A 22,537-nucleotide genomic window follows, 5' to 3' on the forward strand; every position below is an offset into this window, starting at 1 on the left:
GTTGCTCCCAGTTCTGTCTGGTTCTATAGAACCGGTAGTAAAATTGGCGGGAGGCTCCACCCACCCACACAGACGTCATAAATGACGATCTGCGCATGTGCAGAAGTGCGCGCGCACATAGCCCCGTTGCAAACCGATAGTAAAGGTAAGTAGAACCCACCCATGGTCTACCTCACATCTCTGCCACACCAACAGATAGAGAACTACCAGAGTGATGGCGAACCTTCTCGGCATCAAGTGCCCAAACCGGAATGTGTGTGCATGTGCGTGCGCAGGAGCTCCAGAAACCCAAAGACCAGCTGGCCGGTGCAGTGCGCACATGCATACCAGCCAGCTGGTCTTCAGGTTTCTGTCATGCGCATGCGTGCCATCCAGCTGCTCTTCCTGCATGCCAAAGCACTGGAAACCTGAAGACCAGTTGGCTGGCACATGCATGCCTTTTTTTTTTGGCTATTTTTCAGGCTATTTTCCGGTCATTTTAAGGCCAATTTTTTGGTCATTTTCAGGCAGTTTTTCAGGCCATTTTCAGACTGTTTTGGGAGCTACTTTCTGGGCTGTTTTCTGATGCTCCGATGCCCACAAAGACCAACTGGCCAGCATGCTTGTGCACACCCTAAACCAGAAGAGCAGCTGGCAACAGCGTGCATGCTCATAGAGAGGGCTCGGCGTGCCACCTCTGGCACGCGTGCCATAGGTTCGCCATCACGGCCCTAGAATGAAATGAGTTCAATGCTATTTTACAGGATTGCAATTCAGTAAGGAGCACTAGAAGAATTTCTGTCTTAAGGAAAAGCTGGGAGTGGCATGGCAGATTAGCAGTTTAGGCTGTTATGCAGCATTGCCGTCAGACTAAAAACAGCTGCAAATAAGAGGTTGGGACTGTGGAGGCACTTGCAAAATAATCACTTTAGGGGTGGAGCAAATTTGCAATTGGATATCATGAGCTACACAGTGTGAAAAAAATGAACAGGAAAGTGCAAATATCCATCTTGATTATTCTTGATAAGTAACATGAATACAAAATAGGCAAATGGAACTACATGATCATGGAAATGCATTAATGCTAAAACTTTATAGGTGAGTATCATTGCAGCAAAGAGATAATAACCATGGCATAACTCATGACAGAGATTTAAAATAAATGTGCAATTTTAGAAAACAACTATTAGCTGCTCTTACCTCCTTTGTAACTCAACAAGTAGAACTAAAGACTAGTTGTTGCTTCTATTTCTCTAAAAGCTGGGAGTCAGAAATTCCTGTTGATCTATTCAGAGGTAGACAACTTGTTTTGCTTACCAAGGTTACAAATAAAATTCCTGCTATCTCCTAGCAGGGCTGGGAAAAATTATTTTATGAAATCTACCAGTCATGGTAGAGAATGTTAGGCTAGATGAACCAAATTTGCTTCTTGATATTAGGTTCCTGCTGCAAATCACTCAGAGTGACAAATAAATGCTGATATCCACTCCAATTTGTTAGCTATGCAGCTCTATGCGTTATTCAGAAATAAGTTCTGTAATTTCCAGTAGGGTTTATTCCTAGATACAGATGGTTAAGAAAGCAACTTTAATAAGTGGAGAAGAAAGTGTATTAGTGCCATTTTTGTTGCCAGCAGGCATTGCGCCTGTGATCAGAAAGTTAGAAACAGAATAGCTGTGATGATAAAATATATAATAATGCAGATTTCCTTTAATAATGCATGTCATGAAAACCTTAATCATAGAAATTTATAGAATCACATGTGTTACTCATTTATTCTATCATCCCCATTTGCTTTTCTTTATCTAATTGCAGGCCTGCATGCATGAGAGAACAGTTTTTAAAATTTATTTGACCTGTTTTGGAACAAGATATTATTTTTACTAGGTCTATCCAATTTTATCATTTCTTCTCTAGCTGTCCTTCATCAAAATTAGTAACCAAACAGAACACTCAAGATTATAGAAGCAAGAGACAGAAATGACATATTTTGTGCTCTAATCCAGGTATTTTCTTCTGTGAATATATTCTCAAAGCCTTTTTCCCCCCTAAATCCCTTTCTGCTGAAATATACTGGTCTCGCATGTTGAACACTAGCTGTCCTTCCAACCTGTATTTTCCTGCTATTGCTTTGGCCTTATAGCTCCATTACCTTCCTTTCCCCCAGTACACTGTAATAAATGGGAGGCTTATAGTGATGGCAGGAGATGATATCATAAACATGCATTTTCATTTAATATCTTCAGGTAAAGATATTCCTTTTATAAATGCCCAGAAGTGAAAGCCATCCAACGAAGAGATACTTATCCCAAAATGGTGATTCTTCAGGGCAAGGAAGTTGTTGATTTACTTAATTGGTAGTTCTATTCCTCAGTAATTATGGCTTAAATCCACTCCTATTCTGTGAATTCCAACAGTGATATTAGTAGTGGCAGATCTATATTTAATTATGGAATGACAAGTTTAATGTAGCTTATTTTCTAGAGAACATTATATTCAGTATCGCAAACCACAAAGATTGATTCTGTGAAAACAAAATCATGAACCTGTTGGCATTTTTCTTTTCTAAGAAACATTGCTAACAACTCCTACAATATTCACAGAGAAGAACTCTTGAATAGACCCTACCCTCAGAAAAGGGAATATATGATGAGAAACACCTTTGCATTTTGTCTGTTATTTGTCCCTATGATGCAAAACTTTCCTGTAACTATCTAGTTTGTCTTTATTTATTGGAAAACATTTCTACCCTACCACTTCTTGTATATCTGACACAAAAGAGAGAATCAAGATGGCAACAGACATACTTCATTGGAAAGATTATTCCAAAGGCAGTTGGCTATCACAAAGAAGGTCAGTTCTGGGTAGCCACTTGCTGAACTTCATCATGGAGGATATCAGGAGTATGAGGCTAATGGAATTGCTATGCCCTAGTCATCTGTTAATTAATTTGTTTAAACTTCAGGAATCACCAACTTAAACTTTCATGTTTCAACGAGGAACTATACATTTATCCTACACAATATTTACTTACATTTGTCTATTTCCCATAAAGAGGTTTTGATAACATATTTCAGGGAACACTTGGAAATGCAAGGTTTCTGAAATCCTAGCAAGTTTTGCATTTTCCATGCTCATATAGAAAGGGTAGACTGAAGAAAAAGGAATAAATTATATTCTCTAGTACAGAAAAGAGATATGTAGTCACTCCTTGATTTGCACAGCTACTAAACCAGTTATGAACAGAATTTAGATCAGAATTTATCAATAGATGTGATTTGCAATAGTTCTATAAGGATATCATGCTCCCAGCTGCTTAACAATAGCAGAAACCAACCAATCTGCTCCATGCCTTAAATTTTACTGCTGACATGAATAAATCTTGGGATAATAAGCATTGGAATTTGCTGCAAGCTCCAGTAAATTCTGGTATTCAAAACAGTTTTTTGGACTCAGAATTCTTTTAATGTTAAGCATATGTTGTTTGTACCAGGCTATGGTTTGATAGATTTTGGGGCTTCAGTACAAAGCAGATTCCATAATTTTGAAGTATTTCCATCTCTGCCTTTAACTATATTTCTTCAGTGTAAGTTTCTTCAGTATAAGTTTGTGATGGAAAATTTTGCTATCCTAATGAGCTCACCCTTTGATGGCCAATTTGAAATTCCTCCACTAAGATCATATACCTTTGCTGATTACACACCTACTATTGCTATTAAAACAGCGTTTTTAAACTTGGCAGTTTTAAGATATGTGGACTTCAACTCCTAGCATGATGGCTAGGGAATTCTGGGACTTGAAGTCCACACAATATAAAGTTGCCAAGTTTGAAAAACACTGTATTAAAGTAATGAAAAGATGCAGCAGTTCTTCAGTTATTTATGTGAGTGCCCTCCATTCCACTATTCCTTCCTGACCAATTCTGTGAGTTGTGTGACAGTTTTAATTTTATAGAAATATTGTTTTTCTTAACATGTTTTCAAAATCTCCTTACCCAAAAGAAAAACAACCATTTATTAAATGATAGATATAATTCGTATTTTGATGACATGTTTGGAAAGACAAGGATGAAATTTAATCTAATGAAAGCATGATGATGTTAAAGTCCACCTGAGGCATGATTTTTTTAAAATGCCCACAATACATACAATAACTTGTCTAGAGCTACTTGCTTCTTTCACCCAAGTTTTCTGTCCCTCTGAAGAGACAAAATAATAATAGAAGAAAACCTTGTCTCCCACTTGCACTATCAAGCGAGCAGTTGTTGCCCTGCCACAGTAGTATTTCATGATATGCAAGAGGATTGCCCTAGACCCGCGGTGGCGAACCTATGGCTATGGAGCCATATCTGTGGGCACGTGAGCTCAGTTTGCTGACTTATGTTTCTGGCCTCGGGGGGGGCTCTGGGGGGGCATTTTCATCCTCCCCAGGCTCCTAGAAAGGCTCTGGAGTGTGGGGAGAGCAAAAAACGGGATTTCCAGTCCCACTGGAAGTTAGCAAACACGTCATTTCCGGCCTCCGGAGGGCCTCCAGGGGGTTTGGGAAGGCTGTTTTCACCCTCCCCAGGCTCCTAGAAAGCCTCTGGAGCCTGAGAAAGGTGCAAAATGGGCCCACTGTGCCATTGCGTGCCAAAAGCGGGGGGAGCACAGAGGGGACACGCTCAGGTGCAGGGGGGCAGAGCACATAGAATTATGAGTGTGGGCATGCACGCAACCCCCCACACTCCCCACATTTTTGGTACACAGTGGCAAAAAGATTAGCCATCACTGCCCTAGACCATGGGCTAGAGAAAATAGTTGCAAGACAAAGGGAAAAAAGTTGTTTCCACAGCAATGACAAAACTCATCCCTGCCTTTCTGGTAGCAAGGAAAGGCTTCAAGTATTCAAAGTATTCATAAAACTCTGGAAGATGCATAGATGCAGAAGGCATAGGAGTGTTTGCAAAGTTCCAAACAACCATCATTTTGGCAGTTGCTCATAGGCAGGGATTCCTCTTAGACTCAGAGGCATAATTATATGTGCCTAAGAGCTGTCTCATTTCAGTGGGAGGAAGGGGGTAGGGGAAATCAGCTTACCTGGGAACAAAATGCTTTTTACCATTCAGACAGAAGTGCCCTCACTAGTCTACAGCACTTCTGATCAATGGAAACCATGTAGTAAGGCGTAGTTTCTAGAGAAAATTAAAGAGAGGGCTGTGATCCAGTGCTGTATTTTAAAGTATTCTTCATCTCCCTTCCCACTAACCCTACCCACCCACAAACTCGTACAAAGTGAAATATAAATAGGGGCTGGCAGGGAACGTCCTCATTGATTTGCCTTGCAATAAATGACTTATTTCTAACTAGCCAGTTATTCATTTTCTGATGGATAAGACTTCCAAAGACATGCTCTCAAAATTCCAAAAATTATCCTTCCTGATTCTATTGCATTGTGAGAAGAAGCAAAGTGGAGATTCCTTATTTGCACAGTGATGGAAAGAAAGGTACTAGCCTTGATGAAGCCAACCACCCAAAAGCTGTTACTTGCAAGGTTGTTCCTCTTGTAATTCACCCATCCGTCTGCTTGTGGATAGTTTTCCGAATAGCTGGTGGCATATTCTAGCCTATTTGACATCCAGAGTGTCGTTACCCAGAAGTGCCTTCACTTGCCAAATCACATTGTGAGGCCTCAGGAGCACCACTGGGTTTTGAGCAGCAATGACCCAACTCCACATCTGCCACTATCTCTCCAGATGGTCTCCTCCTCATCTTCAGCAGCATTCCCTTATTGTCTACCCCATTCTTTTATTTAAAAAGTTTTAACAATCATTACAATTTCCCCCCTCCCCCCCATCCTCCCTCTCCCTCCAACCCCCCTCCCCCCCAACACCCACCCCCCGGACTTCCCAGAGCAAAAACAGGGTATAGCATAACAAACATAAGCTAAAATAAGCTAACTTTCTGTGTTCTCCAAACTCCCCCTTGCTCTTTAACTCCCCTGTCAACTAACTAAACATATTCAAAAAGAAAACGTTGGTTTCATTCATAAGCTATTTGAAACTTTTTAGTCCGATATTTGTTTTGAATATAGTCAATCCATCTTCTCCATTCCAATATATATCTTTCATTTGAATGGTCCTTCAAATACGCTGAAATTTTAGCCATCTCTGCTAAATTCACTACTTTTAGTGTCCATTCTTCAATAGTAGGCAAGTCTTCCTTCTTCCAGTACTGTGCCACCAAGAGTCTGGCTGCTGTTATTAAATTTAAAATCAACTTAGTCTCTATAACAGTACAATCTGTAATTATGCCTAACAAAAAGAACTGTGGAGTAAATTTTATCTTCTTTTTGAGAATATTTTGAATAATCCACCATATTTTTATCCAAAATGCCTTAATTTTTTTACATGTCCACCATATATGATAATACGTGGCATCATCACATTCACATCTCCAACACTTAGGTTGCACACTTGGATACATACAGGCTAGCTTTTTAGGATCCAGATGCCATCTATAAAACATTTTATAAAAATTCTCTCTTAAATTTTGGGCTTGCGTGAACTTCACATTTCTAACCCATATTTTTTCCCATGTTTCCATCATTATTGGTTCTTCAATATTTTGTGCCCACTTTATCATATAGTCCTTAACTAACTCCGTTTCTAAATCTATTTCTACCAACGCATTATATAACCTTTTTATATGCATTTGATTTTGATCCCTAATCTGTTTTACCAAGTTCTCCTCATTTTGCAAAAAACCAATTTTCTGATCTTCTCTCCATCTAGCTTGCAACTGTACATATTGAAACCATGTTCGAATTGTCCTTTCTTCTCTTAGTTGATTTAAAGATTTTAATTGTAGTATACCTTTTTCCTTGTTAAGAAGCTCTTTATATGTAATCACATCCTGCCTTTGCTCTACACTTATATTCTCTATCGCGTGTCTGGGTATTGCCCACAATGGTAACTTCTCGTTTAGTTTATACTTGTACTTTTTCCAGACACGCAATAGAGCATTCCTTAATATATGACTTCTAAAAGTCTTGTCCACTTTCTTATCATATAATAAATAAGCATGCCACCCGTAAACCAAATCATATCCCTCAATATTCAATATTCTTTCTTCTGTTAAATTCATCCAATCGCTCATTGCTGATAGAACAGCTCCCTCATAATATAGTCTTAAGTTAGGCATTTTGAGACCTCCTCTTTCACGTATATCCTGCATTATTTTTTGTTTTATTCTCGGTCTCTTCCCTGCCCAAACAAAATTATTAATACCCTTCTGCCATATCTTCAAATTCAACAGGTTAACAACTTGCCTTACATTACTCTTCATTTGTCTACCATTTATAAAATCAGTTTGATCATTATGAATCATTTGTTGCATGACTGTCATTAACCTTATTGTCTACCCTTGATGTGCCATTGTGAATACTATTTATTATTTATTTATTAGTCATATTTCTATGCCGCCCACTCTCCGAGGACTTTGGGCGACTTACATCAAAGACAGTATACTAAATAGCATATTGCCCCCAACAATTTGGGTCCTCATTTTACCCACCTTGGAAGGATGGAAGGTTGAGTCAACCTTGAGCCGGTGAAATTTGATCCGCTGAACTAGCAGTCAGCTGAAGTAGCTGCAGTACTGTACTATAACCACTGTGCCACCTCGGCTCTTAGGGGGAATACCCCTTTACACTCATCATACATAAATAGAAAGAAGTGGTAAGGAAGATAAAAGAGGCATGGCAGTAAAAGGAGGGAGGGAGGGAGGGAGGAAGGAAGGAAGGAAGGAAGGAAGAAAGATTTATGGTTGACTAGCCAGGATTTGACAGAAAAGGAAAAGCTAATGTTTTATGTTGCACACTAACTACAGGCCTCTACAATTTTGTATTTCATAGTGAAGAGATGGCGGTAACAGTACTTCTTGTCAGGAAGCCCCTTCCCCTGGCATTTGCTTCTGCCTTCCTCACAAATGTGATTCACTGGCCAAAAGTTAGCTCTTTATCAACAGGATGAGTAACAGAGCAAATCAAGGACTAGGACATTTGAAAATTAAAGTAATGAATCAAAAGCAAATACATGGTAAGATTTGTGATACATCAAGTGCTGAGTGCCACCCTAAATAAAATATGCCATTCAGCTAACTGAAATCAGGCTAACTGTATTTGGGAGTCCTGGCTCATTTAAGTCGTACAAGGACACCCATCTCCCTGAAAAGAAAGGAAAGAGGTTGAAGTATGTCACTTTTTGTTGTAATCATGTTTCTGACGAAATACATATACTACCTGTTCACTAAAGTAGGTTTTAGCAACTCAACATTGTAATTAAGGGATTGTTATATTTACTTTATTTTGGAGGAAATTATGTTCATGTTAACATATTCTCCTGAGCAACAGAAGAGTGACAGATTAGCATTAGAACCTGATTTGCAGGAGAGTACACATTCTGGGATCTCAGGAACAGAAGACAGACAGCAGATGAGAGGAGAAGACTTATCTATCTCTGACCCTGGAATGCTAGTAGCAACAAAGAAGAATACTAGGCTAGATGGTCATGTAGCCTGACTTTGTATAAAGACTGAATAGGCAACATAAAAATAATTGCAAATAAAACTTCTGACCAGCATATTAATCACATTCTGTTCTTCCTTATATGTGAAGTAACTGACCAGTTTTATCAGTCACCCACAAATAAATAAATCATGAATTCGGTCTAGAATGTATGATGGAAAAATCATTATCCTCTGATGATTCTAAAATGAACATTTTATGCAATTCAGTAATTCATTTTAAAAATCATCATTTCTATTCCCATTTCTGCAACTTGCTAAATTGTGGGAATGTGTTAATGTGTTAAGCAGAAGGCAGTGAAGTCGAATCATAATTCCAACAGGCTCTGACCAGCGGTGAAATCCAGCTGGATCTATCCGGCTCACACAAACCGGTAGCGCCAGCGGCAGGAGGCTCCACCCACCGGGACGTCATTTCTGTTTTTGACCCTCTGCACATGTGCAGAAGAGCGTGCATGCTTGCACTCCCAAACCGGTAGCGAAAGTAAGTGCATTTCACCGCTGGCTCTGGCCATATCTGATCCTCTTGTTCCCATCTGTTAAGCCACAGATGGGCTACTACAAGAACTTGTACACTCTGTTTTGACACTTCATCCTGATGTAGCAAGTTCAATAATTTAAAAGAAAGGCAAAAGGATATCAATATTGTGGATACAACTTTTAGTTGTATTTTATGTATTTTATGACATTTTATTTATGAGCAATAAATAAAAACAGTTAAATATATACTCTTGTCGATATATAATAGTCTGAGGATATACTAACTGCATAGGAGTACACAAACATGTGCATGATGAACAATATGGTAATAGGATATGCCAGTAAACCAACTGAGCATGTGTTGGCTAGTTTTTTTAGGAAAGGTTTTGGTGAAGGAAAGCCCATGAACCACCTGAGCAATGGAAACCCTCACTGAGCAAGCCTGAACAGCATCAATCAATACTTAGAAAAGTATTCCTGGCAAGACTAACTCTGCTTTTACTTTTGTGGTTAGAGGGATGGAAAACATGAGCAACATCTTGCTTTCCTGGTGGCTGTGATTCATTTGGAGAATGGATGACTCTGCTGAAGAGTAATAAATACAGCTGATATTTGCTCAGAAAGTGACAACCGTCGAGCATTAAGTCATGCAAGAATCTCTAGAAGGGAGAGGTGCAGGCAGCTGCTTGAGGCTGGAAGGTAGCCAAGAGCAACCAGGGAGGAAAATACTGTATCTCTTTGGTCCCACCCACTTTTATTCCAGACGTGCAGGATGAAGGAACAAGAAGGAAGAAGCAGGGAACAAGAAAGGGGGGGCCCATCATGGATGAAAGCCACACAGAGATCTTTCCTCCCCACTTTCAAAGCATAAAATGAGTCAATGGGTTGAGATGGATGGTAATAAATAAATAAACAAACAGTTAAATAAATAAAGAAACATCCTTCTCCAGTTTTACAGAGCAGGACATAATTAAATTGGTGCATCATTCACATCCAGTGCTTTTGCAAAAGCTGCTATTGAATTCTGATTTTCTTCTGGTTTACATATAGCCAAAGGCTTTAGAGCTCTTGACACTTTCAGGAAGGAAGGAAGGAAGGAAGGAAGGAAGGAAGGAAGGAAGGAAGGAAGGAAGGAAGGAAGGAAGGAAGGAAGGAAGGAAGGAAGGAAAATCAGAGCAGAAAAAGAATGGAAACATTAAAACAGATTATAGGGCTGGACTTTAATGTACTGATATGGAACAGGATTGATACTTAGAAAAGAGTATTACATTTTATTGTGAGAGTCATAACTTTTTATTGCATGGATGTGCAAACTTTTGGTGAATAAGTCACATTTAATATGGGGAGAAGCCACTTAGAATCACAAAGTGAATAAATAGTGTCATACATGAGGATAGATTTAGGGCAGTTTGAAGGGTTTTCTTATGATATGTCTATTTTAGAGTTGTACTACAGTTGTCTTGCATTTCCAGAAAAAAAAAATAAGAAACTATGGTGTCAGCTTTTAGCAATTATACAGAGGTCCCTCAGAATTGCAAAAATGAACTTCGGAATTATTTACACACTTGATACTGCTGATTAAGTATTCCTTTGAAAAGGACAGGTGAACTCTCTAAGTAACAATACTGTGTTCCTAACCATTCCTCATGTGTATGACTTTGCATTTGTATCCCATTATGGTTTGTGTGCACCACTAAAAATCCAGGCTATGAACTAATATATCATATTACTTTTGTAGTATGTGGAAACTTATGGCAATTCTGATAACAAATATGCTGCCTCACACGCTACATAAGGAATTGGGAAATTGTGGTCCTTGTAGAAATTCTAATTTTCTTATGTTTGCTAGAGCTGTTGGTAGTTGGAGTTCAACTACATCTATAGGAGCATTGCTTCCCATTCTTGCTCCAGACCAAAACAAGCCTTACTCCCAATTGCTCATTGGTTAAGATCTGGAAGACATGGTGCCTTCTAGGTTCCAGCCCATAGGGAATATGGAAGCATGAGATCAGGCCTTGTCAGAGGCTACATGGGGTCAGGCCATATCAAGGGCTGTCCTCCTTTTCTGGAACAGCATTCCCCTGAAGTCAAATTAGTCCCAACTTTTAGGGCTTTCAAAAGCAATCAAGATCTGGCTTTTTCAGTGGATCTTCTGGGTCTGGTGTTACAGTTGTCCTCTCCTGCGTGGGAGTAGTTGGAAATGGGTTGATGCCTGAGAGCATGGAGTATTTCTTATGCTGATTATTATTATTATCTCTTTTACTCATTAAACATAAAACTCAATCAATTGAACATTTAAAAATGTATCACAAATATCATTGACTGGTGCTGATGGTTGATACGGGTTGCTGCCAGCATCCTAGGTATCAACCAAGTATCTTCTTAAAATGTACAATTGTTGTTGTTGTTGTTGTTGTTGTTATCCAACATATATAAATATAGCATATAGCATATATAAATAAAGAAACTAGGAAGTGGATACTGGTTGTACTAATGCAATAAGTGTTCTTATATGAGGGGGTCTTTCAAACATTACCCCAAAAATGAGGAAATAAAACACAAGTGGAATTATTATACAACTTCTCTTAAAAATGCATTAGGTCAATGCTTCTGTCTCATTGCATGTTTTTAAGAAGCTTAGGATATTAATGACGAAGAAGCTTAGAAAAATATTGACGGTGTTCAGGCTGTCTAAAATTCACCCCTGAACTCTGTAGGTTTTTGTCTGAGCAAAATAAACAGGGATTGCACTTTTTCTAACCCTTCTTTCAACTACATCAACATATATTTTCCTAAACTGGAAATATAAAATGTGGGACCTGAATGAAATACATCTATATGCATTTGTTACATATCACTAAATGAACAACGTAGGACAACTACCTATGGAAAGAAGCCATTTTTTTCATTTTATATCCTGTATTTCTATCCAGAGGCCACTCAGGGTATCTCTTCCACAATTTAATAAAAAATGATCAAAACATTTTTTGTTGTTGTTGAGGAAATGGGAAAGTAAGTAAAGATGAAATTGCTTCAATGGAGGAGAGAACATTTATTTGGTCCAGCAATCTTGTTTTCACAATTGACTATAACCATAAATTCACCTGGGTAGCCTTAGGCAAGCCACTCTCTCTCAGCTCTAGTCCCAACACGTGTAATACAACTATTATATTAACTAGCATGGCTGTTGCAGTGAGTGCTGAATAATGTGAATAAAGCAAAGCAATTTACCACTGGGTAGATCCAGAGCTCTTAGTGCTTCTCAGAGGGAATGGTTTTGTCCTGCTTCAAATTCTTCTTATGATTTTTTTCAGGATGTTAGGATAATAAGGTTGGTTCCACTTAGAACTCCAAAGTGTGTAATCTCTTAGAGCTATAATAAAGTTCATGCTGAAACAGGCAATGTGATTCTTGGCTTTAATCCTCATACAAGTATCTACATGTACAGTACTCATTCTACCTCTGGAAGTGAAATAAAACATGCATATTTTGTCATCTGAAAACTTTTTTTCTCATGCATGCCAGTGTGTTAAAAACACATAAAAATATGAGTATGAAAATATGATTTTCAAAGGTTGCAAGGAATTACCTGGTGGTTTATTAGAAATGCCACATACGACCAACCACTGAGATCTACCAACTTTTTAGTAGCTTGATCAAATACAATTAGACAAGTTCTGTAGACTTTGTTTATTGAATTTATTGATTGAATTTATGTCACTGCCTATCTCACTAGCAAATGACTCTGAGTGGCATATACAATCAAAATTCAAACTAACAATCACAAAATTGAGGATCTTCTGGAAAGCCAGCAGGGTTGGGCCAATCTCACCTTTATTAGTCATACATGGATAATTTCCCATTAATATACTCTTATACATTATATAATTATCAAGAATTTGGTTTAGGCACTGTATATGTATATAGCATGAGAGAGAAAAACAGAGGAATTATTTATCAATTAGCCCACCACCTCTTCCCGTTTCCCAATACACACTCCTGCTTAGTTTCCTTGAAGTCTTCACTGCCTGCAGTTATGCTTGATTTAATGAGTTGCTCTGCAATAAAAAACAAGTGGCAATATTTCTAGTCATGTCAGGAAAACTACTGCTAATTGCTGAATATCAAGCAGTTTTAAAGGCATAGTCAAAAAGCTGAAAGCCCTTCAAGTGCTTTTTGCAAGAACAAACATGGCATTAAAATGCTTAAAACAGGGTTGCCGAATGCTGCTTTTCCCTGTCTAATCAGCATCACCTGCAGAAAGGCGCCACAGTATATTTTCCAGGTATACATTTTGTATCTTTGGTAGAAAGAGGTGGGTAATAGAGGTCGGTGTAAAACATGTAAAAACGACAGTCCAGAAAACAGAACTGGGAAGACCTTGCTAGACCCTGGTCTAAAATAATAAAACAGTATCCTAATTTATCTAGAAAAATCATATCACCCACAACCATTTTCAACACAAACTTGAAATCTTTATTTTACCCTAAATATATAGTGAAAAGAGGGAAGTACGTGTAACCTGAAGAGGCTGATTTGGATGTATAAGGAAGTGTTAAAGAGTTCAAAATTAGCTCATTTAATATTATGAGTATCAACTTTTATTACAAAAGATAACATTTTGCTCCTTGAGTAAATAAATATTTTTCTTATCTTGGTTTTGCTTCTACTCTTACTGTAACTCCATCTCCCTTCTAGTTGGATTTCTCACCTCAAAATGAACACGTCACACATGTGAACATTGAACTCCAACATTTCCTTTGCAACTCTTCTCAAACAGACTGCTCCTGTGTTTCTAAGATGGAAAAAATGTTTCTTCTTTCCATTCTCTTTTATCCAAAGGTGTGTCTTTGAATTTACATAATTCATGTAAACACCCTGGAGAATTCCCAAGTAAGGATATGGAATGGAGAAGAACAAGGTGTGGTCATGTGAGAATGCAAAAGCCAAAGCATCCACAAATGTAGCCATGAACTAGGACACTGCATGGCCACATCATTCCATTTTCTACTTAAAATTGAGCAATGTAAGTCTTAGGGATGTGGATGACCTTGGTTTTAGTCCCCCTCAAATATCAGCCATGAGATTATTCTTCTTTCTCATCCCAAACTATAGGACCACAGTTGGGGTTAACCTCACTTGAATGTTTCATTTTCCCCCTCCAGTACAAGAATATTGAAAGCAAAATAGAACTGGAGTGGTGTTCTGATAGATTTTCTTCCTGAGCTATAACTGACAGATGATTTTAAAAAGTATAGCTGCAGTGTAGTGGTTTGCAAACTGGTGGAATGCTAAACTATATGGCTACCATATTTGAACTGCAAGAATTCACCAAGACAATAACTAAACTGCAGGAAAAGTATTGGCATTTTCCTCATCTCTTTGCAGCCTTCTAGTGGTTATCTAGTTATGGTGACCTAATCTGTAAAGCTACATTGTTTATTTTAAAATTCTTTTTAACCTTTTACCCAAATCGCTTCCTGAAAATTCAGCTCTGCCTTCTTTGCGTTTTAAAAAACTCTCCAGAATCCAAAGGCATTATGGGAAAAGAGTTCTCGCTGCCCAACACTTAAAATAAGGACTATTTTATCCCATTTGAGATTGAATGAAAGCTTTCTGTTATATTAGATGGAAAGCTTCAGAATACTCATTGTGTCTTGAGACATTGTACATGATGTGGCTTGGTCTCAACAGAGAGTCCTGTTTAGGAGGAGGTGCTACGTTGAACATCTCTGTTCTTTCTGCTTTTGCTTTAGGTTTTGTACAATCTACTAAAAACAAAGCAAAACATACAAATATAAAATGCCCTTCAACTAACAGTGATTTTCTGTATTATGTGAATACAGGATCTGAGGGGAGCAGCCCTCGGTAGTCTCTTCCTCTCTGCAAGTAGAACTGCACATTTGTAGGAAAGCTCCTTCCTTAATGATGGTTTTGAGAACTTGCTTGGGCCCTTTTGCTTTGTTACTGATGGCAGAAGACAATTTCTGCTCTGTCTCTTTGAATCCTGTCTAGAAACCAAAGAAATAATCTCAAACCAGTGGTGGGATTCAATTTTTTTTACTACCAGTTCTGCAGGCGTGGCTTGACAGGCGTGGCTTGGTGGGCATGGCAGGGGAAGGTTACTGCAAAATCCCCATTTCCTCCCAATCAGCTGGGACTTGGGAGGCAGAGAATAGATGGTGGCGGGGCCAGTCAGAGGTGGTATTTACCGGTTCTCCAAACTGCTCAAAATTTCTGCTACCGGTTTTCCAGAACTGGTCAGAACCTGCTGAATATCACCTCTGTCTCAAACATTTGAATCTAATTTTTTGACTCAGCAGGGTGCTACATTTTGAAAACCAAAGAACTTAAAAAGGCATGGTGAAGACTAGACACAAAAAAGTAGGCTAAACCTGGCAGAACCAATGCAAGTATGACATTTGATTTTATTAAACTGAAATCAATTAACATTCAATTAATTAAATGCTGCAGAGATCATGCTTATTGTGTAAGTGATCATTTTCTACTTCAGTCACCAAAAGAATTGCAATTTGATAGTGAGTTTTAGAGGGACTCTGAAGTTGCACTGAGGTTGCCTTTGGGTCCCACAGGGACCCCTTGGCTTTAAGAAGGCAAGGAGCAGCCACTGGAGTTTCACATATGCTGGATTAAATTAAATTTCTTTTTCTAGCAATCTTTCTGTTCAATAAACACATAGCTGGTTCTTGGAAAAAGGAACCCAAATAGCTGTCAATGCTCCAGAGGCTGAAGATACAGATTCAGAAGTATAAAGTCTGGCACCATTCTGGTTCCAGACCATACAGATCAATACAGAAAAATATAACTCCTCAAAGTTATAAAGTGCTTCAACCAAACTTTGTAACACAACATTTTCTCTTACGAGAGGTGTGATTCTGTGTTCTGGATAGAATTAGGGTATCTATCCTGCCAAAGACTTGAGCTGATTGGCTTAGTAAGCATATTAATCAAAGCATAAGTCCTTCTCATATGTATGTAACCTTTTTGAACAGTATTTTTCTTCCTACTCAGACTGCTGTCCACTTAATCACCTTTTGTACTTATGGTATATCTTCCTGGAGCCCTCAAAGTGAGCTTAGAATTTTTTTCCATTTATTTTAAATATTTTGATATTTATCATTATATTAATATAAATATATTAATAGGTTTCAAATGGTGCCTGTTCAAATGGTAGTCTATTCTCCAGTTCATACTCATCTCCCTTTCATGGGGTCAACCAATGACAGACAGACAGATAAATCAATCCACTGCAGAATGAAGGCATTTTCATTGAAAGTTATGGAACATAACCATACCCAAGAAGTGGGGAGAACAGGCTCTAGTCTTCCTTTAGGCACAGAAGGTAGGTGGATAACTTCAAGACAGTCACTTTCACTCAGCCCTAGCTTGGGAAATGGAAGAATATCTATCTACCAATCAACAATGAGCAATTTCTCTCTCTCTCTCTCTCTCTCTCTCTCTCTCTCTCTCTCTCTCTCTCTCTCTCCCTCCCTCCCTCCCTCCCTCCCTCCCTCTCTCTCTCTCTGTGTGTGTGTGTGAAAATATATTATGTCCCACTTTACAGCTGATCTTTTGAAGCTGCTTTAAAAAACCATTTAAAATAACAATAAAGCTATTCTAACATTAACAGCCACATAGGACCACATGCCCTAACCATAAATATTGGTAGTCATTATTTATTTTTTCATTAGCCACTGGAAAGCTTTAAAGGGTAGCAGAAAAGCTAATGTTTGGGAATCACATCTAAGCATCTACGGGAACTAGCAACCTTCCCTGCGATTTTTTTTTTTCAAAATTGTAACTTTGGGGGCAGTACCCTGACCCTCATATGAGATTGCACAATGATATCATGTCACCCTCACCTAACATTGTTCATTCAAATCAGTAGCCATTTGCTATGATAGTTAAACTGATCCTGTGTTTTTACACTTCTGTACACCAGACATTGAAAAGCAAACCTGATAGCCTATGGCCTGGCTTGTACCCATCCCATTCTTGCCACTATTGGAAATTGGATACTGGATGAACTGAACACGTGGCCTGATCCAGCAGTGCTGTATCTAATTAGTAGCATTCTAGGACATGCATGTGTCCCACTCCCTGCCATATGATTTTCCTTGAGCAAGAATATTATTCTCTTCCCACAACTACATAAATTGAGTCATCTGAAACTTTTTGGCATGGCTGTTATTTCAATCTCATGCTTTCTATTAATGTGAAGTACTGTCCATCATGTCTTTCATGAAGAACACATAAACTAGTGATCTTGGGCCCTGTAACATAAAGTGCTTAACTCGTGACCCAACTTTGGTTTTGTTTGTTTTTTTGTTTTTTAAATCCTTACTGTTGAGAATCTCTTTAGCCAATAAGTCCATCTGGTATTCCTTTTTAAAATAGGCAGCAAAATGGAAAAGAACAGGAAATTAAGTGGGAGGACAGAAACTACAGCCATTTGCCTGCCAATAGCCCCATTTTTAATAAATAAGGTTATTTTCACATGATGGCCCATTAATATAGACCACTTAAATGTGTACACGTTCACTTGAAAAAAGAGACTGTTATGGTCCATATAGCCCATTAATGCATATTCACATATGTATATGAGGATCAGGTCTGAAAAGTCTCTCAGAAAGACTTGCATTCTGCAATCTGCAGAATGAACGATTGAAAAAATGGAAATAAGCCTATCAATTTCATAAATGGAATATTAATGCAGTTGATATGACACAAGTCTTTTCAATAAAAAGCTGTTAATGCTGTGAATTGGTAGGAGATGGTAGGTCATTACTGCAGAAGTGTCATAAGGCCTTTTATGCCATGATTCTACGCCACTATCTTATCTGAAAGCAAACCACATTTCAGTGTGAGCTCCATAATCCTGGAACTCTCCCATTTCAACTTCTCCCAAGCATCTTTTTTAACATGAATGGACTCCAGGAGCAGAACACAGAATAGGACTAATGTCATTGCCATAAGAGGAGATGAACAAGTTCTTCATCCAAATCAGGTGGAGTGTTTTTATCCACTGTATTACATATTCACATACACAAAAATTACCTCATTTGAAACATGCTGAAACAGGCCACACCTAGGGGAAACTGTTTTCCACCAAACACAGTATCTAAGCCTCTTTAAGCTACTTGTTCATATACACCCACACGTATATTATTATTAAGAGGACATTTGTGCCTCTTAACTTAGGAAAACATCTTTTCAACAAACTTCAATGCAGTCTTAGAAATGTCTTTTTCTTCAATCCCTCCTTGGAATGTGGCTGTCTTCAGGGCAAAAATGCAAAGCAGTATCTATTAAGACATTTCTGCAAAGTAACATCTAATCTTCATCAGAGATTATTGATCTATGCTATTATTGAATGATTAGAAGTTTCATATTGCTTAACTGCCTACATGTTGATCAGTGAATAGCATTAACTAGACACTGTTCTTTAAAGCTGATATTAGGCAAGGACAGCATCAAGCTGAGTTGCAAGCAAATTGCTTATAGCCATAATAGCATCAACATTATGAAACATGGCACAATGTGGATTGTGCCATATATACATGGCACAATCCACATTCAAATGATGCATCTATAATGCCCGTTAATTAATCTTAAACCACTCATCTAAACAACATATATGTTTTATTTGATTATGTTTATAACTTGCTTCTCTGCCCAATGTACAGCTAAGGGTATGAAATACATGAAAAATTAAGTAAAACAAATAACACATAATAATAAAGTAACAGTAGCCATGAATATTAGTAAAAATGTAATAGGTCATTACATGATTACTAATGCATTACAACTTATGTAAATCTATATAAAGTATAATGAAGAAGAGCAAAGTTGCTCTAGAGTGTTACTACATGTGTATTATTCTAAGGAACCCCCGTCTCAACTGCCTACAAATGTAATCCACTGGTGGGATTTCTGATGATGAGGGCCAATTAGGAGAAAGTTTCAACTGGGAGAAAGTCCAGATATTCTACTTCTCAGTCATATTTTATGTCTTTATAGATTAGATCCAGCACTTCCTTAATTTAAGACTGGAAACAAACTGGAAGCCAGTGCAGTTGATCTAAGACTATTTGTAACGTGATTTGGAAAGTGCACAGACAGCAGTGTTTCTAACTTGCTGAAGTTTACAAACATTTTCCAAAGCATCCTGCATAGAACATTAGGTTTATAATCTAAAACTGAAACAATAAAGGCCTGGGTCATTCCTAGAGAAAGCAATTAAGAGAAATTACTAGCAGTTAAAAATTATATCAGTGTGTAGGTCACCTCTCCAAAACTTTTGTAATCAATTAAGCCACTCAAATCTAGGTGCATCTCCTCCTCCCATTTCCAATTTGACTTTCTCTGATTTCTTAAATTATAGACAGTCATCTTTAACATTCATCCTTACACTGGGAATTTTCTTAGAGTAAATTACTTTGCTCTAGGTTTGGAGAGGGGGGAGGAATCCAATGCCGGAGCAGACCTATTAATAAAATCAAGTTATCTAATCACAGTAACGTTGGAAAACATGTTACAGTCCACAATCCCTTTCTTCTTTATTCCTGTGTTAAAGAAAAGGGATCTTTCCCAGAAGAAATTAACTGGACTCTTCACTGTAGCTGTTTCTGCTTCCTCCAGTTCAAACTCGTTACACGTTGTGTTTTCCTCACAAGAGAAATTTGCAAATGCAAAAGTTGCACCTTAGACTCTCTCTTCTCCACATGCAGGCTTTAATTTTGGCAAGGAACAGCAGCCTCTGCAACTCCCTTTTGTCTGGGATGCCTGCTAGAGGAGTGGAGCTGCTAAAGTACGTGCATGAACAATCAAAATTTAAAAATCCACTGGAAACTCTAAGCGTGCCTGTGGAGGAGAGGAAAGTCAATCTGCTCCAAGATCAATGTGAAAATGGGATCTCGCAAAGACAGAGAAGCAATTGGCAGTCAGAGTTGTGGAAAAGCAGACTTACCTTAGTGAAAGGGCTTCTGTGATGAGAGCTTCTTCTGCTTGTCCTCCGACTGCCTCGAAAACCAGAGATGCACTGTAGGGAGTGCCCCAGCTGGTGGGGTTATAAGTTTTCCCAGCTGTTGTATTGGGATGTTCAGTTGGGTGGTGTCCTTTGACTGTGTTTGAAAAGTTTCAATGAATCAGACTCTCTTTACAGAGAGAATGAAAAAAAAATTAATCCACTCCACCCTGTTTTCTTGGATCTGAGCCAGAAGCTGTTGGGCGGGAACCGGCAATTGCAAAGTCTCTTTCTTCATGACTCAGTGCAGCAAAAGCAGCAGTGAGAGAAGACTGTGTAAAAACGGGAGACTTCCAGCCCGATGAGTAATAAAAAAGGGAACAAAGATTCAAGCTCTGTCTGCTTAAGAATAAAAAGAATTCTCGTTGCCAATGATAATAGATAAACAAACACTCACAGCTATAAATGTTGCAAAAATGCCAACAAGATCGAGTACACAACTGTTGGGTACAGAGGGTGGTGATAGTCTCATGAGTCATGCTCCAACACCACCCTCCTTGGCCTCAGTGTGGAGAATGTTGACCATTCATAAAAAAAACAACACTGGGGAGGAGGGGTGGAGAGGGAATGGAATGTGGTGAACTTTGGTTTATTGGAATGTCAAGTTCTCCAATTTCAGGGTGTGTCCATCATGGAGTTCTGTGAGTACACTATGACGCCAGCTCATATCTTCAATGTCAGAAGGCATTTGCTCATACAAAGCGTGAATTTGGTGGACTTGATGTCTGGCCATGGGAAACCACGGGCATAATCATTCCCTAGTGGCTCCAGATTTGGAACCTTAGGCAAGAAGTTTTAAGAACCCATTTCCAGGAGCAAGCTCATTTCTTTCTTTCTACTATCACTGCTGCATCTTCTTGCCGTCAGCCAAACAATGTCGGCTGGCGACCCCTAGGGGGAGAGCCTTCTCTGTGGGGGCACCTACCGTCTGGAATGAGCTCCCCCCAGAAATACAGAGGATCCCGGATCTGTGCACCTTCCGCCGCGCTGTGAAGACCTTTTTATTCCATCAGGCAGGCTTGGCCTAATCTCTTCCCTTTTTTAAATAAATTTTAATCTGTTTTTAAATTATTGGGGTGTTTTAATCTGTCTGGGCCAAAATGATTTAATTTGATTTTATCTGGTTTTTAAATTTTGTGTATCTATGTATTTTATTGTTTGGCTGTTCACCGCCCTGAGTCCTTCGGGAGTAGGGCGGTATACAAATCAAATAAAAAAAAATAAAAAATAAAAAATAAAAAAAATTGTTATTTACATCCAGTCATAAAACTTGCCCAGAGGGAGAGCACATACAAATGACAGATGATCTTCTTAGAGAAATCGCAGAGGACCAATCACCAAAAAAAAATAAGTACCATGGTATAAGCAATATTGGCATGACTCTGTTGCTATGCCAATACGTACTAATATCAGGTAATGGTTAAGGTGCTGAACATACTACGTATGTTTCCTTGAGCTCAAAATTTCCGCTACCAGTTCTCCAGAACCTGTCAGAACTTGCTGGATTTCACCCCTGACAAAAGGTATCATATAAAAATCAAACAGATAGAATTCTAGATCCTCAAAACAACCAAGCTGCCTTATTTTGATTCACCTTTGTTTTTACAAAGTTGAATGAAACAAAACTATAATACAGTAATAGCAAACAGTGCTTGTAAATGACTCAAAGTGAACTGGCACCTTCAGGAGGTTTTTCTGTGTTGTTGCATGAGGATTAACCAAGGACATTTTGAAGTTTGGGATGAAAAGCAGTAGGGTTCCCAAAACAGCTACGTCCCTATCCAACTCAACCACATAAAGCCACAATTGTTAATAAATGAAGAGTTTTTTATACATTACAATTATTCTAGATGCCATGCCTCATTAATGCTGGTGACTATACTAAGCATTGTTACTAGACCCTTAAGTGTCCATCCTAAAATTTGAGACTAGGATGTGCATTTCAAGGTCCAGTAATAACTTAACATGGTCATTACCAATTATTCAGCTCAGTCTGCACTTTCCAATAATAATAATAATAACAACAACAACAACAGCAACAACAACAATAATAATAGGCCATCGCATAATAATGGCCACCGAAACTACAAGGCTATGGAAGAAACATGTAACCGTGATACCCATTGTCATCAGGGCACTTGGTACCATGTCCAAGAATTTTACAAAACACATCAAGAAATTGCAGCTTCCTGCAATAACACCAGCGGAACTGCAAAAAACTATTCTACTTGGAACATCATATATTTTAAGAAGATACTTGGTTGATACCTAGGTTTCTGGCAGCAACCCGTATCAACCATTAGCAACAGTCAATGGTATTTATGACACATCTTTAAATGTTCAGTTGACTGAGTTTCATGTTTAATGAATAAAAGACATAAATAAATATAAATATAAATATAAATATAAATATAAATATAAATATAAATATTATAATAATAATAATAATAATAATAATAATAATAATAAT

At 38.3% G+C, this 22,537-nt stretch overlaps 1 protein-coding gene across 2 annotated transcripts in view; it reads right to left on the minus strand.

Annotated features, from left to right (window-relative positions):
• The window catches only part of EMP1 (epithelial membrane protein 1), a 38,181-nt gene extending 16,034 nt beyond the window's left edge, over window positions 1–22,147 (minus strand). The window contains exons 1-2 of one of the 2 annotated variants that reach the window (XM_034403736.2): window positions 20,011–20,577; window positions 5,055–5,149 (exon numbers count right to left, since the gene is read on the minus strand). The gene's annotated coding sequence lies outside the window, so the exon portion shown is untranslated. Of the gene's footprint in view, window positions 1–5,054; window positions 5,150–20,010 lie in introns of both variants that reach the window. The other variant, XM_034403735.3, reaches the window with a different exon arrangement.
• Window positions 22,148–22,537: the final 390 nt, after the last annotated feature.

Source organism: Pantherophis guttatus, chromosome 7, assembly GCF_059756535.1.
Source record: "Pantherophis guttatus breed Tessera chromosome 7, ASM5975653v1, whole genome shotgun sequence".
Classification (NCBI taxonomy): Eukaryota; Metazoa; Chordata; class Lepidosauria; order Squamata; family Colubridae; genus Pantherophis; species Pantherophis guttatus.